The 24,844-nt window shown below is 44.1% G+C and overlaps 1 protein-coding gene and 1 long non-coding RNA gene across 2 annotated transcripts in view; one reads left to right on the plus strand and one right to left on the minus strand.

The window, feature by feature from the left end:
• LOC121846680 overlaps positions 1-8,679 on the plus strand; it is a 9,410-nt gene extending 731 nt beyond the window's left edge. Inside the window, exons 2-3 of the long non-coding RNA XR_006083617.1 lie at positions 7,779-7,946; positions 8,176-8,679. This is a non-coding gene — a long non-coding RNA (uncharacterized LOC121846680). The remainder of the gene's footprint in view (positions 1-7,778; positions 7,947-8,175) is intronic.
• The window catches only part of LOC112252585 (G1/S-specific cyclin-D2), a 203,656-nt gene that overhangs the window by 72,937 nt on the left and 105,875 nt on the right, over positions 1-24,844 (minus strand). Inside the window, exon 3 of the mRNA XM_024423928.2 lies at positions 5,049-5,100. The gene's annotated coding sequence lies outside the window, so the exon portion shown is untranslated. The remainder of the gene's footprint in view (positions 1-5,048; positions 5,101-24,844) is intronic.

The raw sequence follows: 24,844 nt of genomic DNA on the forward strand, positions 1-24,844 counted from the left end.
GATGGCATGGCCGAGGCAATCATTAGCGCTGTCCCCCGACACATGGCCTGCCCTTGATCCTGAGCCGGGCCCTGATGGAACATGGAAGGTGGGCAGGGGAGGGCCCGCTGCCCTGGGTGGGCTCCCCGCTTGGCCCTCGCACTGGGACCGGCCCCCATCAGCCTGGTATGTCGGTATGCATGATGAGGGCGCCCGCTCCTATGCCCATGTCAGGGGACTCTGCCCATTGAGCCGGCTGAACGCAACCTTGCCCACCGCAGCACATCTCATCTCTGAAGGAAATCAAGCAAACATAACAAGATGGAAACTGAACTTAGATGGAATTGCAGCTGGTCATAGTTGGCCTGTGTTTCGCATCCATTCCTCCATGTTTTCTCTCCACCGGGTAGTCACTTACGCATGAGGACCAAAACCTCTCTCAGTCCGGTCCCACAATGCCCTGCCCCACTACCAACGGCAGTCTGTCTCTCAGTATTTTCCCAGCATTTCTCAACTCCAGCAATTTCTTTTCCCATGGTCCCTGTTCAGGGAACCTATTTGAGGCAGTCTATCAAACAACACTGAAAAAAGTACCTCAGAAAAATCTGCAATAAGAAGTCACTTTCCCTGGCATAAATCAGTTCCCCAGTAAGCTGACGCTGAGTGGGTCTGTTGTTGAGTTGACTCTAAATCTGTACAATCGTTCTCCACTCCCTCTGACAGCTTTCAGCAAGCATTATTATCCAACTAGTGTATTGTTGTGAATAGGATATTGAACGGAGTCAACTCACATGATGAGTGGTCGGTTCAGCCAGAAGAGGACTGGTCCCCCCTCAGAGCCTGGTTCCTCTCTAGGTTTCTTCCTAGGTTCCTGCCTTCCTAGGGAGTTTTTCCTAGCCACCATGCTTCTACACCTGCATTGCTTGCTGTTCGGGGTTTTAGGCCGGGTTTCTGTACAGCACTTTGTGACATCAGCTGATGTAAGAAGGGCTTTATAAATACATTTGATTGATTGATTGTGACAGTATTTCCTGTGCATTCAGGGCCAATATGTCATTTGCACAGCAGAAAGCCTGTAACTATCCTTTTGTGACCTGTGTATGTGACAAAGGTAGATGCAAAGCAATGTCGGAGACAGGTTCCTCACCCTACCCTGGCTTCCGAGCATGTCACCGAGTGGCTAAAACTGTCCCAGAGCTCCGGGGCTCAATCTGTCACAGCCCAACAGAATACCCAGTGTCAGGTTGTCCCTGATATACCACTCATGTGTCTGTCACGCATTGTCAACGCAGACGCAGACATAGTATCGTGCGAGTGACATGGTGAACAGCTCACCGGGCTGAACAAATGAAGGAAGGAGGCAGGGAAATGTATTCCCTAAGATCTCTTTGATTCTATATCAAGAGGTTCTCACAACAACTCAAGACGCTGTGACACCACTGGCTTATCAGAGGCACTATTAATACTATGGGACCTCAGGGAACAACGACTCTGTCCCCCGTCCCTGGAGAAAGAAGGAGGAAGTCATTGATTCTTCCCACCACAATCTCTGGGAAGAACAGATCTTGCTTTTCCCTTTCAGTTGATGAGGTTATTATTTTAAAGGCTGTGAGAGACAGAGAGAGTACTAGCCCACACTAGTTTATTTCTGTGTCCACCCGGGCGAGTGGACAGGATAGGACCCAATAGCTCCAAGACAGGCCTGTTTTACGGCCACTCCTTCCCAGGATCGTGACCTCCTTCCTGGGTATTATTCTCACAGTCGCAGCCTCTGTGCTCCATATCTCCATACCCCCAGGATGTAATGTATAGAACAGCCCAGTGGCCTAGATGTAGTGCATCACCCAGAAGACATGTTTGTCACATTCACGAGCTACACGTGCTTATTAGCAATGATTTGTTACAGATATCTAGGACAAGGATCTGTGAGAAAAATAGCCCTCGCTATGGTTAGGGATCTACCTGAAGTCACATCTTGACAGGTTTGAGTTACGGCTCTACGTTTAACATGCAATTAGCCTCCTGAAAGCTTGCTGAACTGTCTTTGAGTCTATTGACTCAGGAATGAAGAGACTTTTCTACTATGACACAAAACTGATCTCAATTCAGCTGTAGGTCCAAGGGACATTCTGCTGCTGCAGACAACCAGACATGTTCTATTACCTGGTTCAAATCTGTGAGCTCTTCCCCCTCTGCCAGTCTCCCTGTGTCGTAGTTCCCTGTCCAAGGTGGACCGACTACAATGGGATGAGTATCACCCCATTCTGCTCTCATTCTCTCCTCACACTCATTGAATGGGGGATTTCCATTGTGAGAACCGATGTTCAACGGGAGCCCACCTAACCATGTCAAGACACACAGCGAAAACCCGCACTCACTTGTAAGCGCGCACAGCTGAGTGAGCGCCACGTCTTGGGCTAGGGTTAAACTGCTGTGTGCATGTGCAGAGGCATGTCTTTGCTGAGAGAGAGAGAGAGAGATGGTTGTCGCTACACTGATCCAGGGGCGGCAGCTGTTATGGTGGTGGCGGAGGGACTGAGGGGTTGGTGGTGGCTGAGGCGGGATGAGTGGAAGACGGCAGCAGTTGCTCCAGACCCGACTGACGTGCACAACGAGCTACTCTTCCTCCTCCCTGTCTGTCTGGATCTAGTGCAGCCAGCAGGGCTGCAGAGGAGCAGATGTTTCCTTTATTTAGCCACCGAGCTACAGACAAACCGGGGGCTAACCTGGCAGACTGTCTGTCATTGATGACGTGGTACCAGAGTGTAGCTCGCGACGAGCAGCTAACAGAGGGGCCTTTTCTTGGTGCCGCTCATCCTGATCTTTTCTGGAACTGACTTTTAGCACTGGATCCCAGAGTCAGGACTGAGATAACCAGAGAAAGATAGACAGGAAGGGAGACAGTCTGGCACAGTGGACCAGAGAAAATTATTTTCAAAAATATATAACGTTATACTGTATATATAAAAAAAAGGCAAATAAAAATGGGTATATTTTCAATATTCATGTTTATACGTTTCAATATTCATCAATGAATGTAAGACAATTGTTATTGAAATCAAAATACTACTCATATCACTACTCTTCACAGCTTCCTTTGACAGACATTTTTTTGTTCCGTAGCATCTACAGATGAAGCATTATGGTGTCTTAGAGGAGGCTTGGGTATGTCAAAAATGGCACAAATCTTCCAACTTCAATTCATTAGTCCTCAATTGCTTTAAAATGCAAATGTAAAATATATGTCAACAATTCTTTCTCCAAAGGACCCTTCTATGGATTACATCTTGTGAAAATCCCCCCAAATCCTGAGCTTTTTTTGTTCTAGTTTTGTGAGGAATCACCCAGTAGCGACTGCCCAGGGTGGCTGGTGTGGAATAGATAAGGGGGAGGGAGGGGGGTCCAGCACCCTGAGCTCAACCTCTGTTCTAGAGCCCTGGTCAGTCAGCTGTGGGGAGGCAGCTGCTGCAGAGACTAATCCAAAAACGAAACGTATCTGAGCACAAGTGTGCTAGCACATGTCCAAAGTGTCGAGTCACTCTGAGCAGAACCACTTCACTGAGGGATGACCTGACACACTGGGTGTCTGTCCTATGCCTCCATCCATAGACCCCTCATCTTAGGGTCCAAGAGAAATCCGGTTCCTCGCCAAGAGACTCAGGCAATGGTGCGATACTAGGAATGTGTCTGTTTGTCATGTTATGACCCATAGACAAGCGGCAAATGTTTACTTAGGCCTATCTGCTTGATACCCGGGCGAATGATTTAGCGACAGATTATTTCAGGACACTTCTATTTAAAGTGGATGGTCCTTGATGTATTGAAAAAGACTGTATAACTGCTGTATAACATCAAATGTTTTTAAAAAAAGAGACATGAGAGTAGCGGATGGGACAGAAATCACCTGACCGACATTTACAGGAAATAAAGCCTGTGGAGTTTCGGTGGTTTAGAAAGAAAGACACAGTGCTGGTATCAGATCATTTATGATAGTGAAAATGACAACAACATATGTGACCACTAATAGATTATCATATGACCTTTACCTTCAAAGTGGGCACTGGCTCCCATGCAATCCAGCCTCCATGAAGACATGGAAAAATACACCGTTTGGCGAATCGGACTACTGTCATTGATCAATTGACCACCGACTGTGGAGTATCTGAAATGTTCTGTGATGGTTTGGCAGAGTCAAGAATTAGATCTCAGCGGGTATATAGATTGTGTTGAAATTCCTTTCTCGATTCATTAACTGTGTACACTAAAAGAATCTGCCGACAGTCACTATCGACTCGTGAACAAGTAGGCTTCGTGGAAATATGAAATAGTTATCTACTAACACTCTCGCGCATGATGTAAAGTGACAATCGAAAATACAGACAGTTTCATTTCTTATAGACACACTCATTGTTATTTCCAACAACGTTGCACATGAACAGAACTTTCCATCCCTGTAGATAGAAGACTAGAATCATGCTAGATTTTAGTTTGAAACCACCATAAGTGATCACAGATATAACGATGTATACGAAAGCTCTTGAACCTCATTCCTAAGCGCAAGACAGACAAGCAGGAGAGACTGGTTTCAATCAAAACAACAGTGCAGAAACAGCCTTCCCCAATCTATAGTCAACGATACGAGGTGGTATCTAAGAATACTGAATACTCAGTGTATACTCTGGGAAGTAGAATGACACACGTACACTAGAGTACGTGCACACACACACACACACACCACACACACACACACACACACACACACACACACACACACACACAAACACTATGCAATACTTTATTCTATCCTGTATCATCTACACCTCTCGTATACTACTACAGTCTGGTGTTTAAGGATATTCTATTTCTCAGATGCTCATCAAATTGAGAGAATCCGCAGATACAGGGAATCTTTCTTATACTTCTTCCTTACAGCACAACACATGCATCACCCAAAAAGCCCAAGATCTTGCTGTGCTACAATGTCTTCATTGAAAACAGTCGCCTTCCCATGTGAAAGCAGCACCTCAAATGTACAACGTAAACCACAAGAGCTAAGAGTTAAGTCTTACCTGAGATGAGCCACACCCGACCAACCACCATTCCTGACTCGCTCCAACGCTCCTAGAACAACAAACACAAAGACACCATTAAATAAACTGAGTGACTGACAGCCGTCTTATAAACTCCAAGAAAGTACTGCTCAAACTTAGTTTACTATTCTCAAGACTTTGTACTTGAGGAATCAAATCAATCAGACTGATGACGTTTACTGCATGGAAAGTCCTATTCCTCTGGAACAAAAAACTCTACATGCAACAGATTCAACGATTTTACTGAGTTACAGTTCATATAAGGAAATCAGTCAATTGGAATAAATTCATTAGGCCCTAATCTATGGATTTCACATGACTAGAGTGGACCTGGGAGGGCATAGGCCCACCCACTGGGGAGCCAGGCCTAGCTAACCAGAAGGAGTTTGTCGCCACAAAAGTTTTTTTATTTCAGACAGAAATACTCCTCAGTTATATCAGCTGTCCGGGTGGCTGGTCTCAGATGATCCCGCAGGTGAAGTGGAGGTCCTGGGCTTTATACACCGGGTACCAGTACCGAGTCGATGTGCAGGGGTACGAGGTAATGGAGGTAGATATGTACATATAGATAGGGATAAAGTAACTAGGCAACAGGATACATGTGTGCACAAACTTAGAGAGAAATAAGCTTTTTGTGCGTATGGAACATTTCTGGGGTCTTTTATTTCAACTCATGAAACATGGGACCAACCCTTTACATGTTGCGTTTATATTTTTGTTCAGTATAATTGGAATTCCCCAGTAGTCTACTGACTTTTCAGAGTCATCATACCTGTAAATCCCCTGTGTGGGTGACTGGGAGCTCATGTGTTCACACAATTACACAATCTGGATCTGAAGAACAGTGTTTTAGCCTGTGTAACTGTGATATGGCTGAATGCTCAAACCCAACCCTTCTAGTTTACCGTTTTTGAACGAGGCATCGACTTACGCAAGAACAGGGTTGCATTCATTATGCACCAAACGGAAGAAAACGGACACAAACAGGGAGGCTTAACATTCGTTTTCATTTTACATTAGTCCCTATATGAATATGACCCTGATTAAGAAGGACAAGCCATCATTCTATACGTTTCAAACTGTCCAGATTCTACAATGTTTATTTTAAGACTCAAAAGACATTCAACTGATGTTACAAGAATGTTCCCAGAACACTTTTCCACTGCGGGGCCGTGCCGTGAATATCACAGTTCCTATTTCATTTCCACTTGCCCAGGGCCCGCTTGATTCCTGGAACCAAGTGAGATATTCAGCCCTGTTTGATACCTGGTACTGACCTCTCGAACCAAGTAGTCCAGGTGGGTGGGGTTACAAATGGCCGTACTCAACGATTAGTCTCACGCAAATGACGTCACAGTGTCGCGTATGTTAATCCTCATGCACTCGTTACTGGCGTATTTTTATTTTTTACAAGAAAGGGCAAATCTGACATGATGACGCCCCATCAGCGAAGATCAGCACGGTAATACATCGTTTTTTTTTTGCCAAACTACTATCTAGCTAGTTACCAACGTCTTTAGCGTAGCTAGCTGTAGCGGGTGAGAGTGAACACTGTACAAGACATGAACCAGAGTCGACAACTTGTCATATAAACATCCATGGAAGGCCAATGCCGTGAACATAGTTACATGTTTGATGTTGGCCGGAGTATCTGACTTATACAAACAACTCAGAAAGGCTCTTCTGTCAACATTCTTGCAACATCAAAGGAATGCTTTTTGCACCCTGATACAATCAAATCTGAAAGTCAATTTGAGTGTTTTAGGAACCAATCTCTTGTCATAATCCCACAATGTTCGCACAACCTAAAGAAATATTCTGGGAACCTTTAAAGAACAGATTAAATGTGTTCTGGGAATGTTCTTGCAATATCAGTTGGGTGTGTTTTGCATCCTGAATGAAACATTATGGAATCATCCGCACATCTTGATAGTTTTTGTGTTTTGGGAACAAATCTTTTTGTCCACACAATGTTCACACCATAGTGTTCTTCCCCACAGTGATCAGTTTATCTGGGCCGGCGATTTGATTTATATATTTTTTATTTAAGTCAGTTAAGAACAAATTCTAATTTACATTGACGGCCTACCGGGGAACAGTGGGTTAACTGCCTTGTTCAGGGGCAGAACAGCAGATTTTTACCATGTCAGCTCGGGGTTTCGGTTACATTCGGGTTACTGGCCCAATGCTCTAACCACCAGGCTACCTACCGCGATGCCTCAGGTCCTCCAACCAAAACAGGTCAGCGAGCTAAGCTTACATCCGAAAGTTAATGCCCCCAATCCATCGCAGGAGGAGGAGAGAAGGAGGAAGAGGAGCTTAATTGAACAGTAAGACCAGGTTCACTTCACCTGGAAGGAATGCAAGGAGTGGGAGAGGGGAGGAGGAAAGGAGGGAGGGGTGATGTATCATGAAAGCCAGTGAGATGTGAAGTTGTCAAAACACATTTATTTTCAAACAAAGTGAATATAAAGTGCGAACACAAAGATCTTCAATAGGCAACGGGCACTAATAGATCCCACAACTTCAAGAGTCAGGAAATGGGATAAGATAAATGGTGAGGGGGACATCTAGAATTTAAGTCCCTCCATTGTCCCAGCTCCCTTTTTAAAACGTCTTCTATTATTTAGAAATGTCTTTGAAATCTGAGCACTTGGCAAAGCATTATTGGTTATAAAGCAAATCTCTGTACTTTACAACTCTTTTCAGGGCCGCAGGTTGGGGAACCCTGGCCTACAGGGAGGAGGTCAGAGACCTAGCAGTGTAGTGCCAGGACAACAACCTCTCCCTCAACGTTGGAAAGACAAAAGAGCTGATCGTGGACTACAAGGAACACAGGTCGAGAGCATCAACTTCCTTGGTGTTCACATCACTAAGGTACTATCATTGTCCACACACACCAATGGGCCCTCTGATCCTCAAAAAGTTCTACAGCTGCACCATAGAGTACCACAGTATCAGTCAAATTACCCACAAAACCTAGCGGTCAAACAGGGAAATGGTTCTAATCGCTTTTCCGCCATTCATTTTCCCCATAGGGTTTTTCAGAAGTTCCGTGTAGGCTTACCCTGGCGTGATGTTTTGATAATCATGTAAATCTCTCTAGGACAAGGTGACTCCCTGCCACCCAGGACCTCTATACCAGGCGGTGTCAGAGGAAAGCCCTAAAAAGATTGTCCAAAGCTCCAGCCACCAAGTCATACAATGTTCTCTCTGCTACCACATGGTAAGCGGTACCAACATACCAAGTCTGGAACCAACAGGGCCCTTAACAGCTTCTATCCCCCAAGACATCAGACGGCTAAATAGTTAGTTAACCAATAGCTACCCGGACTACTTAACTATCTACAATGACTCTTTTTGCACTAACTCTTTAGACTCATCACATACGTTGCTGTTTACTATCTATTATGTATCCTGTTGCCTAGTCACTTTATCTCTATCTATATGTACATATCTACCTCAATTACCTCGTACCCCTGCACATCGACTCGGTACTGGTACCCGGTGTATAAAGCCAAGTTATCGTCACGCATTGTGCATTTTTTACTTGTGTTATTATTTTACTTTTTTTCTCTCTGCATTGTTGGAAAGGGCCCGTAGGTAAGCATTTCATCGTTAGTCTACACCTGTTGTTTACGAAGCATGTGACAAATACAATTTCATTTTATTTTAACTTCGTTGTTGAGGAAAATGTTTTACTTACTACGACTGTGATATTTTAAGATGAATGCCGAACTGTAAGTCACTCTGGACAAGAGTGCCTCCTAAATGACTAAAATGCTGTGAACAATGCTGTGAACAATGCTGTGAACGATGCTGTGAACAATGCTGTGAACAATGCTGTGAACAATGCTGTGAACAATGCTGTGAACAATGCTGTGAACGATGCTGTGAACGATGCTGTGAACAATGCTGTGAACAATGCTGTGAACTCATTTTCCCCAATCCCGTTCTCTGGGCCCCTCATCTCTAAACGAAGAGATCAAGACAGCTCTACTTTATCAGGGTGACTGGAATGTCGCTCTCTTCTGTTTTTGGTGTGTGTCTAACGCAATGCCAACATGTTATCCAGGTGGATATCAATAAAGACGGTGTGCTTCAGGTAGAATCCCCCCACCGTTTCTGAAGCCTAATCTCTCTATTGAAGCAGCTGCATTGATTTGTGATTGGTACAAAGGCTGAGTAAACAGCTCGGCCAATACCACCCAAGGAAGGACTGGAAGTGACTCCGCAGTCAAGTGCTTTAGTCTCCTTTAGGATTTGTTTGGAGAAGGGTTTGCTTATCCATTCTATCCATTCAGACCCTGCTAACTGGCTGCATCAGTGGATTAACAGAGTTCTGGATCTCCTCTGGATCTTTGTCTGGGCTTTTTGTTTGTGGCCCAGTTAGAATTCCCCCTGTTTTTGTCTCTCTCCGCTGTTGTCAAGCAGATGTTCTCTCTCTGTGGTCAAGAGACACACACTGAGACACGCACGCTGAGACACACACTAAGGCAGGCACCCAGCCACGCACGCACTCACCCACCCACCCACCCACCCACACCCACCCACCCACACACCGAGACTGCTTTGATGGCAAAGTTTCAGCTCATCAAGGAGGGTAGTGTAGGGGTAGTAAAAACAAATGGCAGGAGAAAGAGAAAGGTAGAGGAAAGCAGAGGTAGTCACTAAGGACATGCCACATTCCTCTCCTGTTTTTGCAGTCTCTTGTATCCTTTTGTTCTATGAGAGTGAGCGTAAAGCGTTGACATGGGGTGAGATGAGCCACATGTTATGGTCAGTCAGAGAGAGAGAACAAGAGAGACAGAGAGAGAAAGACAGAGAGAGAGAGGGAGAGGGACAGACAGAGAGGGAGAGAGGGACAAAGACAGAGAGGGAGAGAGAGGGGGGAGGGGGATAGAGAGAGAAAGAGGGTGAGAAAGAAAGTGAGAGAATGGAAAAGAGAGAGAGAGAGAGAGAGAGCACTGAGCGGGACGAAAGAGTGGAGGTGTGGAGTTCCGATCCGTGGCCCCACAGAGTGCCTGGCCTCCACTAAACCATACAGCCATCAACATCCTTCACAGGCCACTTAGGCTGACACCTCCGCTGACAGCTCCGTCAACTAACTACAGCCCGGAGGGTGGGAACACATGCCGAGACAGGAAGTGGACGGTCAGACAGGTCAGAGGGGGTCCCCAGAGGTCAACAAGAGGTCAGCAGATACAGTGTCTAAGAGCATGACACATAGGTGGGCAGGTATTGGAGATGTTTTTACAGGCATCGGGTAGTAACAGGTGGGTTGGGTTCATTTCTCACTCATTCTGTCCATGATTTCACGTACTGTCACACACACATCTATACAAGAGCAGGCAGGTGCAAGGTACCCAGGATGAAAACGCCTCACAGTTGATGAAACGTTCAATGTTTCAATCATGTTTTATTGCATAATGGGACATAGACGCAAGAAGAAATTATACAACGAGCAAAGTGATGACGCTGTATGTGGCTGCTTTGAAAGTAAACTGTGTGCACGGGTGATCAGGGGTGTATTCATTCGGTCGATTCTGTTGCAAAACCTTTCTTAAACAGAAGCAAACGGAACATAAGAGGGAATTTGTGAATTTATCCGATAGAAACTCTTGTTTTTGTTGCAAAATGGAAAGTTTTGCCACTGTTTGGACAAATGATTACATCCCAGATCAGCTCGATGCAGGCAAGTGTGTGCAAGGCTGTATTGAACGTGTCCCTGTCTGTCACCTTGATTACTCCAACTTGTCTCTCGACCTGTGCATATCTTTATCTATATATTTCCCGGATATTTGACATTTGGAGTAGATATGCTCCAGATACGCATGTCCTTAATGTCATATACGGAGCTAGAGTATTATGCTGCATAATGGGAGTTTCTACATGTACCTCTGAAATCTTCCCGCTATTGTATGAGTCCAGGGAGATATCTGGGACGAGATACGGTCAGGACACGCACCCGATGTGCGTGCACCCACTTACATATTTGTTGAATATTCTAACTCCGGAAAGGGTATGTGTCAAAATGCTGACATATCTAAGTCTTTACACTTATGCTTGAACGAATCCACATATTTTCAGAAATGTATCATATCTGTATTACCTGATAATTTACAAATCTTAAATTTCAATAGATATCCTCACATGATATGTGAATTATAGATATTTTTTCTATTCATCCCCGTATGTCTGATCAAAAATGGGCAAAGTCCGGCTCATGAAATTATTTGACCCGTTCAGCCGCCAAAACTCATTGTGCTTCTTCATTTGAAGGTGACATATCTGAGCTGACATTGCACCATATTCAGTAGTAGGCTACACAATGGACGGAAAGGTAAACATTGTCATATTTAATCCATGTTTTAAAAAATGCAGCATAGCAAATCCAGAGCTCCAATCAGAACACGTTTTCAGGAAATATGCAAAAAAAAAGTATAATCTTTGCAAAAATGGTTCATTTATTTGACAGAAAATAAAAGTAGCACACCCCCAGTAACCCATCCCTAGGGCTGTGGCGGTAATGGCAGTTTGTCCGCCAGTTATTGTCATGCAAATGACTGCCAGTCTCGCGGTAATTGACCGTTAATTAACATAAACACGTTTAACATCTCCAGGCCTCCACGCGTACAAGCCGCTGATGCGTGCCTTTGGAACATCGACATTATAAAAAGTCTAATAAATCCATTTAATATAGACCATCACAATAAATCCATTATTTTATTTAGGCAGGCCTAAATAAACATTATGATATGAATAAAATGTATTTCAGTAGAACAGAATATGAGTTGGCCTACTGTATGTTATCTGGCTATGCGCCATGCTATAGGCTGTAGGCTAGGTCATTTAGCAGACAAGGTATGCTTATACAGTGCATTCGGAAAGTATTCAGACCCTTTGTCTTTTTCCACATTTTGTTACGTTACAGCCTTATTCTAAAATTGATTAAATAAATAAAAATCCTAATCAATCTACACACAATACCCCACAATGACAAAGCAAAAACAGGTTTTTAGAATGTTTGCAAATTTATAAAATATAAAAACAGATATACCTTATTTACATAAGTATTCAGACCCTTTGCTACGACACTCGAAATTGACCTCAGGCACATCCTGTTTCCATTGATCATCCTTGAGATGTTTCTACAACTTGATTGGAGTCCACCTGTGGTAAATTCAATTGATTCAACATGATTTGGAAAGGCACACACCCGTCTATATAAGATCCAACAGTTGACAGTGCATGTCAGAGCAAAAACCAAGCCATGAGGTTGAAGGAATTGTCCGTAGAGCTCAGAGACAGGATTGTGTCAAAGTACAGACCCTTGGCAGGGCACCCAAACCTTTCTGCAGCATTGAAGGTCCCCAAGAACAAAGTGGACTCCATTATTCTAAAATGGAAGAAGTTTGGAACCACCAAGACTCTTCCTAGAGCTGGCCGCCCAGCCAAACTGAGCAATCAGTGGAGAAGTGCCTTGGTCAGGGAGGTGATCAAGAACCCGAAGGTCACTCTGACAGAGCTCCAGAGTTCCTCTGTGGAGACGAGAGAACCTTCCAGAAGGACGACCATCTCTGCAGCACTCCACCAATCAGGCCTTAATGGTAGAATGGCAAGACGAAAGCAACTCCTCAGTAAAAGGCACATGACAGCCCACTTGGAGTTTGCCAAAAGGCACCTAAAGGGTTTTCAGACCATGAGAAACAAGATTCTCTGGTCTGATGAAACCAAGATTGAACTCTTTGGCCTGAATGCCAAGCATCGCTTCTGGAGGAAACCTGGCACCATCCCTACGGTGAAGCATGGTGGTAGCTGCATCATGCTGTGGGGATGTTTTTCAGAGGCAGGGACTGGGAGACTAGTCAGGATCGAGGAAAAGATGAACGGAGCAAAGTACAGAGAGATCCTTGATGAAAACCTGCTCACCTTCCAATAGGACAACGACCTTAAGCACACTGCCAAGACAACGCAGGAGTGGCTTTGGGACAAGTCTCTGAATGTCATTGAGTGGCCGAGCCAGAGCCTGAATTGAACCCGATCTAACATCTCTGTAGCGACCTGAAAATAGCTGTGCAGCAACGCTCCCCATCCAACCTGACAAAGCTTGAGACAATCTGCAGAGAAGAATGGGAGAAACTCTCCAAATACAGGTGTGCCAAGCTTGTACAGTCATACCCAAGAAGACCCGAGGCTGTAATCACTGCCAAAGGTGCTTCAACAAAGTACTGAGTAAAGGGTCTGAATACGTTTTTTAAAATATACATTTGCTACATTTTCTAAAAACCTGTTTTTGCTTTGTCATTATGGGGTACTGTGTGTAGATTGATGAAGGATCAAAAATGATTTAATACATTTTAGAATAAGGCTGTAATGTAACAAAATGTGGAAAAAGAATTCACTGTAAGTCTTGTGCCATTATTTTATATTATATGATTTTATAGTAAGAAGAATATAATTGAACTTAGCTGAATAAAATACAAAGGAAGCTTTTCCCATTCCCGAGCAAGTGCGCATATGAAATGGCTATGTCAAGTGTAAAAGTGGTTATTTAAACCTATACACTAGATTTAGAGTTGTTTGCCTTCTTTAGTTGTGAATGATACAAACCTTAGAATGTATTCGAAATGAAAACATATATTGTGACTGCATGATGCGATAATAGGCTACGATTATTTGAAAAAAAAAAAAAAGACTATTCTCTTTGCTATTATGTAAAAATAGTTTCGATTTAGAATGGCCCATTATCAAATGGGCAGGAACATGAAGAGGGGGGAAAAAGCATATCATTTGTATGTACTAGAAAAGCGAATGAAGGCCGCTTTCCCTCAGTTTGGGTAGGCTAGTCCAGTTTTAGGCTATAAAACTGGAGTAGAATAGAGTAGCAGCTGGGATCCTCCTCTTATTAGTGGCAACCATCAAAACTCTGCTTTCTCACAGGATTGTATATAGAAATCTCTGGGCTTGCAAGAATAATTATTGACAATTTTTTTATGTGTTCAAAGTTTTTTTTAAATTATTATTATTGCTAGGTATAACTGCACTGTTGGGAGCTAGACACACAAGCATTTCCCTCCACCTGCGATAACATCTGCAAATCTGGGTACGTGACCAATAAACTTTGATTTGATTATTTCACCCCACGCATCAACCACTGTTTGAGGTGCATGCAGCCTCTCGCTGGGTGACAGGTGATATTCCGTCCAAACTGTATGCCATGGGCTCTCCAACCCTGTTCCTGAAGCTACCCAGTGCTTCATTTGGGAAACCAAGTCAAATATTTTCGGGAACATCGATAGTAACATGTTTTCACAACAAAACATATTTAATTAAATTGTTGACAGTCCCGCCCTCTGCGCGATCCAGAAAGTAATGAAGGAGAGAGAGGAGTTGGAAACGCACATTGGTGACATGTTCTGTAGCTAAAGGTAATGTGTCAGCCTATTAATTATGAAAAAATATATTTTTAAATGCCCTATTACTAGGCTATTCAACATCAAAATACAAATTCACTATAATTGTAGGCTAACTCTGTAAGAAACCCTGCACAATCAATGAACCAAAAGCATTGCCTAGGCCTATACGTTCTCTCCCAGACTCATGGATAGAAAGTTTGGAGCATAGCATACGGTAACAAGTCAATCCAGTATGCACAATAATACAGTCCACACTCAAAGGCGATTACTAGAATTAGGCTAGAACAATTATGTACCAAAGACATCTTAAATCCTTTTTAAAAAGGGTTTTCTGCCATGTGTAATATATGGTAGGCTATTAGGCTATGTATTGTATAAAGGCACAATCATTATTTTAAATATTTATTTTGGCATGGGCTCATATATAGGCTTATTCGTAATCAAAAGCTCTAATATGCATATGGGGGTTTTGAATTATACATCACCATGGAAAGTGCTCTCCATTTCGTTGTGTTTGGCTTTGAAACAACATCCACAATGACCATGTTTCCACTCAGTATCAACCTGCTCTTGAACTTCTTTCTTCAAATTGATCATCACAGTTAAGTGAGTTATAAAAGCACATACTGTTTTGATGATAAGTGTTTGATGTGATTTTCTATTGCATTTGCATTGATGTCGGAGTGGTTAGAGGGACAATAGAGCCCTGACTACCAGAACATTAGGACCTGACGGAGGGACAACAGAGCCCTAAGTACCAGACCATTAGGACCTGATGGAGGGACAATAGAGCCCTTAAGTACCAGGCCATTAGTGACCCAACAGTCATTAGCGAGTTGGATACCAACAACGCATGTCCAGAGTGCATAAGAGGAGATTACAGTGAATCAACGATCACGTGGAATTGAACTACCACTCATGACTGCTGATGTGGTGGTAATACCGTCACCGCAACAGCCCTATCCCTGCCTGCCCTGTTTGTTAACATGGACCATACGATGGGTTCAGATTGAATGATCAGTGGCGATCCCTCGCAGTCCAGACCGAACGCGGTGGTAGTGTTGGTCTGTGATCCACTTCAAACTGTCTAAATTATTATTTTAGATATTGCAAGAAAATATAGTTATTTCACATAACCATACTACAAGGTAGCTACTATACCTGCTTCACACATGACGAGAAAACAAATTGGAACTAGCTAGTACGACAAGTTGCTATTTCGTTAGCTAGCTAGTTAGCTAACAAATCCTCCTCTGTTCCTCTGGGATGTAGAGGTTAACCCAGGTCCTGCAGTCCCCACCACCACTCCCAATCCCCAGGCGCTCTCATTTGTTGACTTCTGTAACCATAAAAGCCTTGGTTTCATTCATGTTAACATTAGAAGCACACTCCGCCAACCCTGATGTCCTAACCGTGTCTGAATCATGGCTTAGGAAGGCCATCAAAAATCCTGACAATTCCATCCCTAACTATAACATCTTCCGACAAGATACAACTGCCAAAGGGGGTGGAGTTGCAATCTACTGCAGAGAAAGCCTGCAAAGTTCTGTCATACTATCCAGGTCTGTGCCCAAACAATTCGAGCTTCTACTCTTAAAAATCCACCTTTCCAGAAACAAGTCTCGCACCGTTGCCACTTGTTATAGACCCCCTTCAGCCCCCAGTTGTGCCCTGGACACCATATGTGAAATGATTGCCCCCCATCTATCTTCAGAGTTCGTGCTTAACACCCCGGCCGTCCTACAATCTAAGCTAGATGCTCTCAATCTCACACAAATTATTAAGGAACTTACCAGGTACAACTTGCCCTCTAAATGCACTTCTGCTGTCTTCAACCTGGATCTCAGCAATCACTGCCTCATTAACTGTGTGCGTAATGTGTCCGCGGTCAACTAACACCCCTCATCACTGTCAAAAGCTCCATAAAACACTTCAGAGAGCAGGCCTTTCTAATCGACCTGGCCCGGGTATCCTGGAAGGATATTGATCTCATCCCGTCAGTAGAGGATGCCTGGTTGCTGTTTAAAAGTGCTTTCCTCACCATCTTAAATAAGCATGCCCCATTCAAAAAATGTAGAACTAAGAACAGATATAGCCCTTGGTTCACCCCAGACTTGACTGCCCTTGACCAGCACAAAAACATCCTGTGGCGTTCTGCATTAGCATCAAATAGCCCCTGCGATATGTAACTTTTCAGGGAAGTCAGAAACCAATATACTCAGTCAGTTAGGAAAGCTAAAGATATCTTTTTCAAACAGAAATTTGCATCTTGTAACACTATTTCCCAAAGGTTTTTGGACACTGTAAAGTCCATGGAGAATAAGAGCACCTCCTCCCAGCTGCCCACTGCACTGAGGTTGACACTGTCACCACCGATAAATCTACGATAATCGATCATTTCAATAAGCATTTTCTACGGCTGGCCATGCTTTCCACCTGGCTGCCCCTACCCTGGCAAACAGCTCAGCAGCCCCCGCTTCTCCTTCACCCAAATCCAGAGAGCTGATGTTCTGAAAGAGCTGCAAAAATCTTGATCCCTACAAATCAGCTGGGCTAGACAATCTAGACCCGCTTTCTCTAAAATTATCCACCGAAATTGTTGCAACCCCTATTACTAGCCTGTTCAACCTCTCTTTTGTATCGTCTGAGATCCCAAATATTGGAAAGCTGCCGCGGTCATCCCCTTCTTCAAAGGGGGAGACACTCTAGACCCACACTGTTATAGACCTATATCCTTCCTGCCCTGCCTTTCTAAAATCTTCAAAAGCCAAGTTAAAATACAGATCATCGACCATTTCGAATCCCACCGTACCTTCTCCACTATACAATCTGGTTTCTGAGCTGGTCATGGGTGCACCTCAGCCATGCTCAAGGTCCTAAACGATATCATAACCGCCATCGATAAAAGACAGTACTGTGCAGCCGTCTTCATCGACCTGGCCAAGGCTTTCGACTCGGTCAATCACCGCAATCTTATCGGCAGATTCAATAGCCTTGGTTTCTCAAATGACTGCCTCGCCTGGTTCACCAACTACTTCTCAGATAGAGTTCAGTGTGTCAATTCAGAGGGCCTGTTGTCCGGACCTCTGGCAGTCTCTATGGGGGTGCCACAGGGTTCAATTCTCGGGACAACTATTTTATCTGTATATATCAATGATGTCGCTCTTGCTGCTAGTGATTCTCTGATCCACCTCTACGCAGACGACACCATTCTTTATACATCTGGCCCTTCTTTGGACACTATGTTAACAAACCTCCAAACGAGATTCAATGCCATACAACACTCCTTCCATGGCCTCCAACTGTTTTTAAATGCTAGTAAAACTAAATAACGATTATCCTTCACTCATGCTGCCATACATAAGCTTGTAAAACTGACTATCCTACCGATCCTTAACATCCGGCGATGTCATTTACAAAATAGCCTCCAACACTCTACTCAGCCACCTGGATGTAGTCTATCACAGTGCCATCCGTTTTGTCACCAAAGCCCCATATACTACCCACCACTGCGACCTGTATGCTCTCATGGGCTGGCCCTCAATACATATTCGTCGCCAAACCCACTGGCTCCAGGTCATCTATAGGTTTTTGCTATGTAAAGCCCAGCTCACTGGTCACCATAGAAACACCCACCCGTAGCACACGCTCCAGCAGGTATATTTTACTGGTCATCCCCAAAGCCAACACTTACTTTGGCCACCTTTCCTTCCAGTTCTCTGCTGCAAATGACTGGAATGAATTGCAAAAAAATCACTGAAGCTGGAGTCGTATATCTCGCTCTCTAACTTTAAGCATCAGCTGTCAGAGAAGCTTACCGATCACTGTACCTGTCCACAGCCAATCTGTAAATAGCACACCCAACTACCTCATCCCCATATTGCTATTTATCCTCTTGCTCTTTTGCACCCCAGTATCTCTACTTGCACATCATCTGCACATCTATCACGTCAGTTTTAATGCTAAATTGCAATTATATTTGCTTATATGGCCTATTTATTGCCTTACCTGCCTACTCTTCTCCATTTGCACACACTGTACATAGATTTCTCTATTGTGTTCTTTTTAAAAATGTAATAATTTTAAACATTTTACCCACTTTTCTCCCCAATTTCGTGGTATCCAATTGTTAGTAGTTACTATCTTGTCTCAACGCTACAACTCCTTTTATTGTGGCCTTTTATTGTCCCCGGCACAAGGTGCACCTGTGTAATGACCATGCTGTTTAATCAGCTTCTTGATATGCCACACCTGTCAGGGTGGAAGGATTAAAGGAGAAACAGGGATGTAAACTAATTTGTGCACAAACTTTGAGAGAAATAAGCTTTTTGTGCTTATGGAACATTTATGGGATCTTTTATTTCAGCTCATGAAACATGGGACTTTACATTTATATTGATATTTTTGTTCAGTGTACATGTCTAAAAGACACATCTGGATTCAGAATTTGTCAGGATATGGTGCATATCCACAAAACTCCAAATATGCATTGGAAATGGTCTGTATTCTCCAGAATATCAAAAACGTGTCATGTAAAGACATCCCCTGATATATGGACCCTTTTCACCCAGTGCTACATTCTAAACTTTCATTGGTCGGCTAGGTTGTAGCAACCTCATGATAGGTATAAGGCAAACTCAAGTATCATGTAGTAGCCTAAACCTATCTATATTACATTGAACTGGGTGAATGGAATATGAATGACAGTCATTGAGTGTGCTGTAATAGAAATAAGGCCATGTTCATTAAAAAAAAGTGTCCTCCATAATCTTAAACGTCACCGACCGCCAATGCACACACAGGCATGCACCCACACATGTCCAACTTGTGTAGGCACTCTCACTGCCACAAAAACCCATACCTGCACACCCAAACACAGACACACACACACAGGAGATACGCAAGCATGCACACATATAAGTTAAAACGCACGCACAAACACGCAGACAGACACATTACCAATTATAAGAACAAACGTGAGCCCACACACACACACACACACACAATATTTATAGAGCATTCAAGCTCTCCCGCCGACAAGAGAAGTAAGCTACCTAGCCAAGTCTAGGGGCACATTCTTGCTGTCTCCTCACTCAGTGCTAGCACAGCAAGTGGCTTTGTGCCTCCCTCGCCGACTGCTCCTTTTAAGAGTGCTTAATGGGTCAAACACAATGCACTTTGTGTTACAGAGCAGTGAACCTCCTGTGAGGGGAGCTGCCATGTCACCAGGGTTCAGGTGGAGGGGTCTGAAGGGAGACCCATGATGGGTTGGAGTAATTGGCGACAGGCAGGGTTGGGTAGGTTCCTTTCTAAATGTCTTCCGATACAGTTACTAGTTACCTGTCCAAAATTGTAATCAGTAAGGTAACTTTTGGATTACCCAAACTCAGTAAAGTAATCCGATTAGTTACCATTTGATTACTTACCCCTTGAAGGACAATTCCACCCATATTTGGTATTTGTTTCATTCATCCATTGTTGACATAGTCCCAAAATGTTTTGCTTGTCAGCAATCAAGTTAAGATATGTAACTTTCAAAATACAAAAATCATCCATTTTGCATCATATGATGCAAAATGGCACATCATATAATGCATCATACAGGGATGATTTCTGTATATTGAAAGTTACATATCTTGAAAACTTGACTACGGACAAGCAAAGCTGTTGGTACTATGTCAACAAGGGACCCATGAAACAAATACCAAATATTGTTTTTGGGTGGAGTTTTCCTTTAAGAGGCATTAGAAGAAGACAAAAAGTATCTTTCAAATGCATTTGGTGTGTCATCAGTGGTCTCTGACTTGTGGTCCAACTCAATCAGGTGTATATCACTGAGAAAGCAGAAAGTTGTCATAAAGTAATCCAATAAGTAATCATCTTGTTTTTCCAAAAGTATCTGTAATCTGATAAAAAATATTTTTGCTGGTAACGTAACTGATTTCAGAAAAAAATAAAACTACGGATGACACGTAACTGATTACTCCCCAACCCTGCCGAAAGGGCAGGTCTCCTCTGACTGGGGCCACACAGAGTCAGGGGCCACACAGAACCTCTAAGCCCCGGCTGCTATTCACTCAGAGCAAATGGAAGATGTGGCGGGAGAGTACAGGGCTCAATCACAAAGTCAAACACTCCACACACACATGAAAGAGGCATTGTAAGTTCAGGCCCCACCACCACCCCTGAGCCAACGCTCAGTCCAGCACCACATAGCATGTCTTGGCCTCCCCTCCCCTCCTCTCCTCTGTCCCCCCTCCTCTCCACCCCCAACTGCAGGCAGTCCAGGAGACTCTCTCCCCCGCTTTCTCACCAGCCCTGAACCCTCTGAACAGCCCTGGACTCTGGGCCCCAGCACACAGGGCCCCAGGCAGCACACTGAGGGTCACCAAGTACGGAAATGTCCAACAGTGGGGAACAGCTGCATGGGCTGGCCTGGACTGGGCCCAGCCACCTCTCAGCCACAAAGGGCTGTTTGTGCCCCGACTGGGTGGAACATAAAACACAAGAGATAAGCTGAGTGACAGTGTTTGCCAGGGCCAGTGGGCCTCCACAAACAGGAACTGAGTGCAAGTGGCTGACACACACACATGGCAGGGTCACTGAGGGGTGCAAACAGGCTCCCAAAAAGGAGTTGCACTCCTGTCTTTGTCTGGGGATTCCAGTGGGAGTCCCCTGAAAGGGGTCAGAGGTGGTGGTGTGGAGTATGAGTTAGGGTATGATTTGGGGTGCATGGGGTGTGAGGAGGAGTATGAGTTAGGGTATGATTAGGGGGAAGGGGGTGTGAGGAGGAGTATGAGTTAGGGTATGATTTGGGGGTAGGGGGTGTGAGGAGGAGTATGAGTTAGGGTATGATTTGGGGGTAGGAGTGTGAGGAGAAGTATGAGTTAGGGTATGATTTGGGGGGTAGGGGTGTGTGAAGAGGAGTATGAGTTAGGGTATGATTTGGGGGTAGAAGGGGTGTGAGGAAGAGTATGAGTTAGGGTATGATCTGGGAGGCAGGGGGGTGTGAGGAGGAGTATGAGTTAGGGTATGATTTGGGGGTAGGGGGTGTGAGGAGGAGTATGAGTTAGCGTATGATTTGGGGGTAGGGGTGTGTGAAGAGGAGTATGAGTTAGGGTATGATTTGGGGGTAGGGGGGGTGAGGAGGAGGAGGAGTTAGGGTATGATTTGGGGGTAGGGGAGGTGTGAGGAGGAGTATGAGTTAGGGTATGATTTGGGGGTAGGGGGTGTGTGAAGAGGAGTATTAGTTAGGGTATGATTTGGGGGTAGGGGGTGTGAGGAGGAGTATGAGTTAGGGTATGATTTGGGGGTAGGGAGTGTGAGGAGGAGTATGAGTTAGGGTATGATTTGGGGGTAGGGAGTGTGAGGAGGAGTATGAGTTAGGGTATGATTTGGGGGTAGGGGGTGTGAAGAGGAGTATGAGTTAAGGTATGATTTGGGGGTAGGGGGTGTGTGAAGAGGAGTATGAGTTAGGGTATGATTTGGGGGTAGGGGGTGTGTGAAGAGGAGTATGAGTTAGGGTATGATTTGGGGGTAGGGGGTGTGAGGAGGTGTAAAAGGAGGTGATAAAAACTGTCCTTTAAGTTCCTAAAAAGTCACTAATTCTACCACAAGACTAAATGAGTTAGTGTCACTCTCTGGCAGCCATGTTTGTCACTCTTCATAGTGTTGAGTCATGCTCAGTCGCTCATCACACACAACCATGACACAGCACTGGCTGTGTATCCAGGCAGCCCTGGCTCAAGGTCCAACCAGGGGGGATGGGGGGGGGATCTCCCCAGAACGTGACTGCTCACTTTGTCCTTATCTCTTTCCCACCCTATCTATCTCACTATCCCCCTCTCACTCCACCTTTGGTTCAATCTTTTTCTTGCTCTCTGTAAATACCACATTGTGTGCATGACACATTCATAAAAGTCGGATCCTTCATATTCTTCCGGGGCTGATTGAGTGAATCAACTCCGCAACCTGTTCTGTTTTCAATATTTATGTCCATTACGTCAACAGGGTGTGCGTCTCTGAGGCCCGACTAGAGTCCTGCAGATTAAATGGAGCATCACATGCAGTTTATTTGAATAATTTCAGCTGTCTGTGCAGCTGTGGGCCATTGATAACCCTAACCAACCCCCCTCTGCTCACCCCCACCGACCCGGAACTGACCCCCTCTGCAGGGCGCCACACACAACCCTACCACTAGATAGATACAGAGCTCCAACATGACTGAAGGTGCTCACCAAACAAACAAAGGGACACACACACACACACACACACACAAATTCCAATATGAGGGCCAAAGTGTCAAGCAGATGTGACAACCGGACCTTTAAACATTGGTCTATGCAAATGAGAGGAGAACACTATGTTATGAAACACCTGGCACCTGTTCCCTAGTGGGGACACTTCCACAGCATGGTCCTGCAGCATTACAAATGTACATTGTCTTGAATGTCTACTTCCACAATCAGACATATCAGTCAGCAGACCATACACAGTTCTGAGGCTTCTCAAAACACAGTGTTCTTATTTGTCTGTATCTATTCTAATGCTCCAATAAAGGGTCAACATGACTAGGGCAACCATGCGTAAACTATTATGGAAGAAATCCTACCATCATAAGTTTGTTATATTAATCAGCATCGGCTGTCAGTAACCGAAATTGTCAACCGAAGATATGGATCCACGAATTGCAATATGTATAATTCCATAAGTGACCTATTATAAGGGGTTATATATGGAAGCAAAGGCATTCTCCAGTCCGGATGTTGAAATCATGTGATACACCGTAGGCCTGTACAAACAATGAGATTGAGTGAAATTGCTTTGTATAGGACTCTAAGCAGAGAAATGGGTCTGTGACACTAATGAATGGAATTGAGGTTGGGTCATACTTGTACTTTCAGATTCCACTCATTCATGTTCGGTAGAAAGTAGAACTTTAAAATAGGGGAAGTTGAACAAAAAAAATGGAATGCACCACTGATCTGTTCCCTAAAGTCCACTTTTAGAACACAGACCTTAATGTTTGAGCCTAAATGTCATCACTAATGGAGAGATTCTGGGCTGGAGGGGCAGTTGAATAAAAAATGAGTTTTCCTTATAATACCAAGGCGGATTAACACACTGGGACAAAGCAACATTCTCCAAATGACTTTCTGATTAAAGCCAAATCAGACGTCACCTATCTGTGTCTTAAAATTCCACTGGTTCCCTGGCTCTATTTTTCTCGCAGTTTAGCCCAAAAAAGCCTGTGATTAGTCTGAGTGGAATGTCCTTGCAAAAGAACTCAGCTCCACTCCAGCCATGCTGCCTTCACTCAGGGAGATCTGACTAAACTTTAACTGTTGTCAGGCAAAAAAACTAGCGCAAATGACAGTAGGAGTCATTCCCATGTGATTGGTTGATCATTGCCATGTTAGGGAAATTTGTTGGGATCAGTGCCACTCACAGCTGATTGACAATTTATAGTAATTGAGAAAGGAAAGGTAAATTATATAATTGATTGATTGAACTGTCCAGTTTTGGGCTTGTTTGTGGATTATGATACAGTAATGAGGGACATCCCCCAGTAATGAAGGCGATGCTGGAATAGTGTGCTGGTTCAGTGGCTTTCACTGAGGAAGTTGGGAAGTAATGAATACTGTAGGTACTGTAGCTACTGTACTCTGTCTGATTCCATTGCAACACAGTCAACAACAAAACTGATGTAGAGTTATGACCATGGTGCACTATTCTGATTCAAAAACATTGTGTGGGCTATGGGTGAACCAGACCTGGGCTTGAGACGAGATCTCCTCTGGCACCCAGGATCCTTGAATTCAAAGTCCCATTAACCAGCTCTGCAAACTTTATCATGTCAAAATCCGTTCGGTACTCACCAAAATATGGAGTTTTGCAGAGCAACTATCATAATTACTGCCATTCCGCACGGTATGAACTTCTAAAAAAGGTCTAAATATAAATTAAATCAATGATCTTTCGGGATACTGTACTGCTACTGGATCAGCCGACCTGAATGTGGCAGTAATGAGGGATTTTGTAGAAAATGCCCGAAGGTGGATTTGGCACACACGCACTTGGTCAAAAACAATACTTCTAAATTCTACCTTTTCTGGAAGTACATATCGTGCATAACGGCAGTAATGATGACAGTTGATCTGCGAAACTCCATATTTTGACTATATAACGTTTGCAGAGCTGGTTAATGGGACTTTGAATTGAAGGATCAATAGCTGAAAAACAATGATGTTGTTATAGTTACGATACATCATGCCACTCCCCTGTTCTAGCAAACAGGATGTCTTCAGTGACACTGACTCAGATTAGAAGTAAATTAAAAAGGTGAGGACTCTGTCA

The sequence above is a fragment of the Oncorhynchus tshawytscha genome, linkage group LG06 (assembly GCF_018296145.1).
Source record: "Oncorhynchus tshawytscha isolate Ot180627B linkage group LG06, Otsh_v2.0, whole genome shotgun sequence".
NCBI classification, from domain to species: domain Eukaryota; kingdom Metazoa; phylum Chordata; class Actinopteri; order Salmoniformes; family Salmonidae; genus Oncorhynchus; species Oncorhynchus tshawytscha.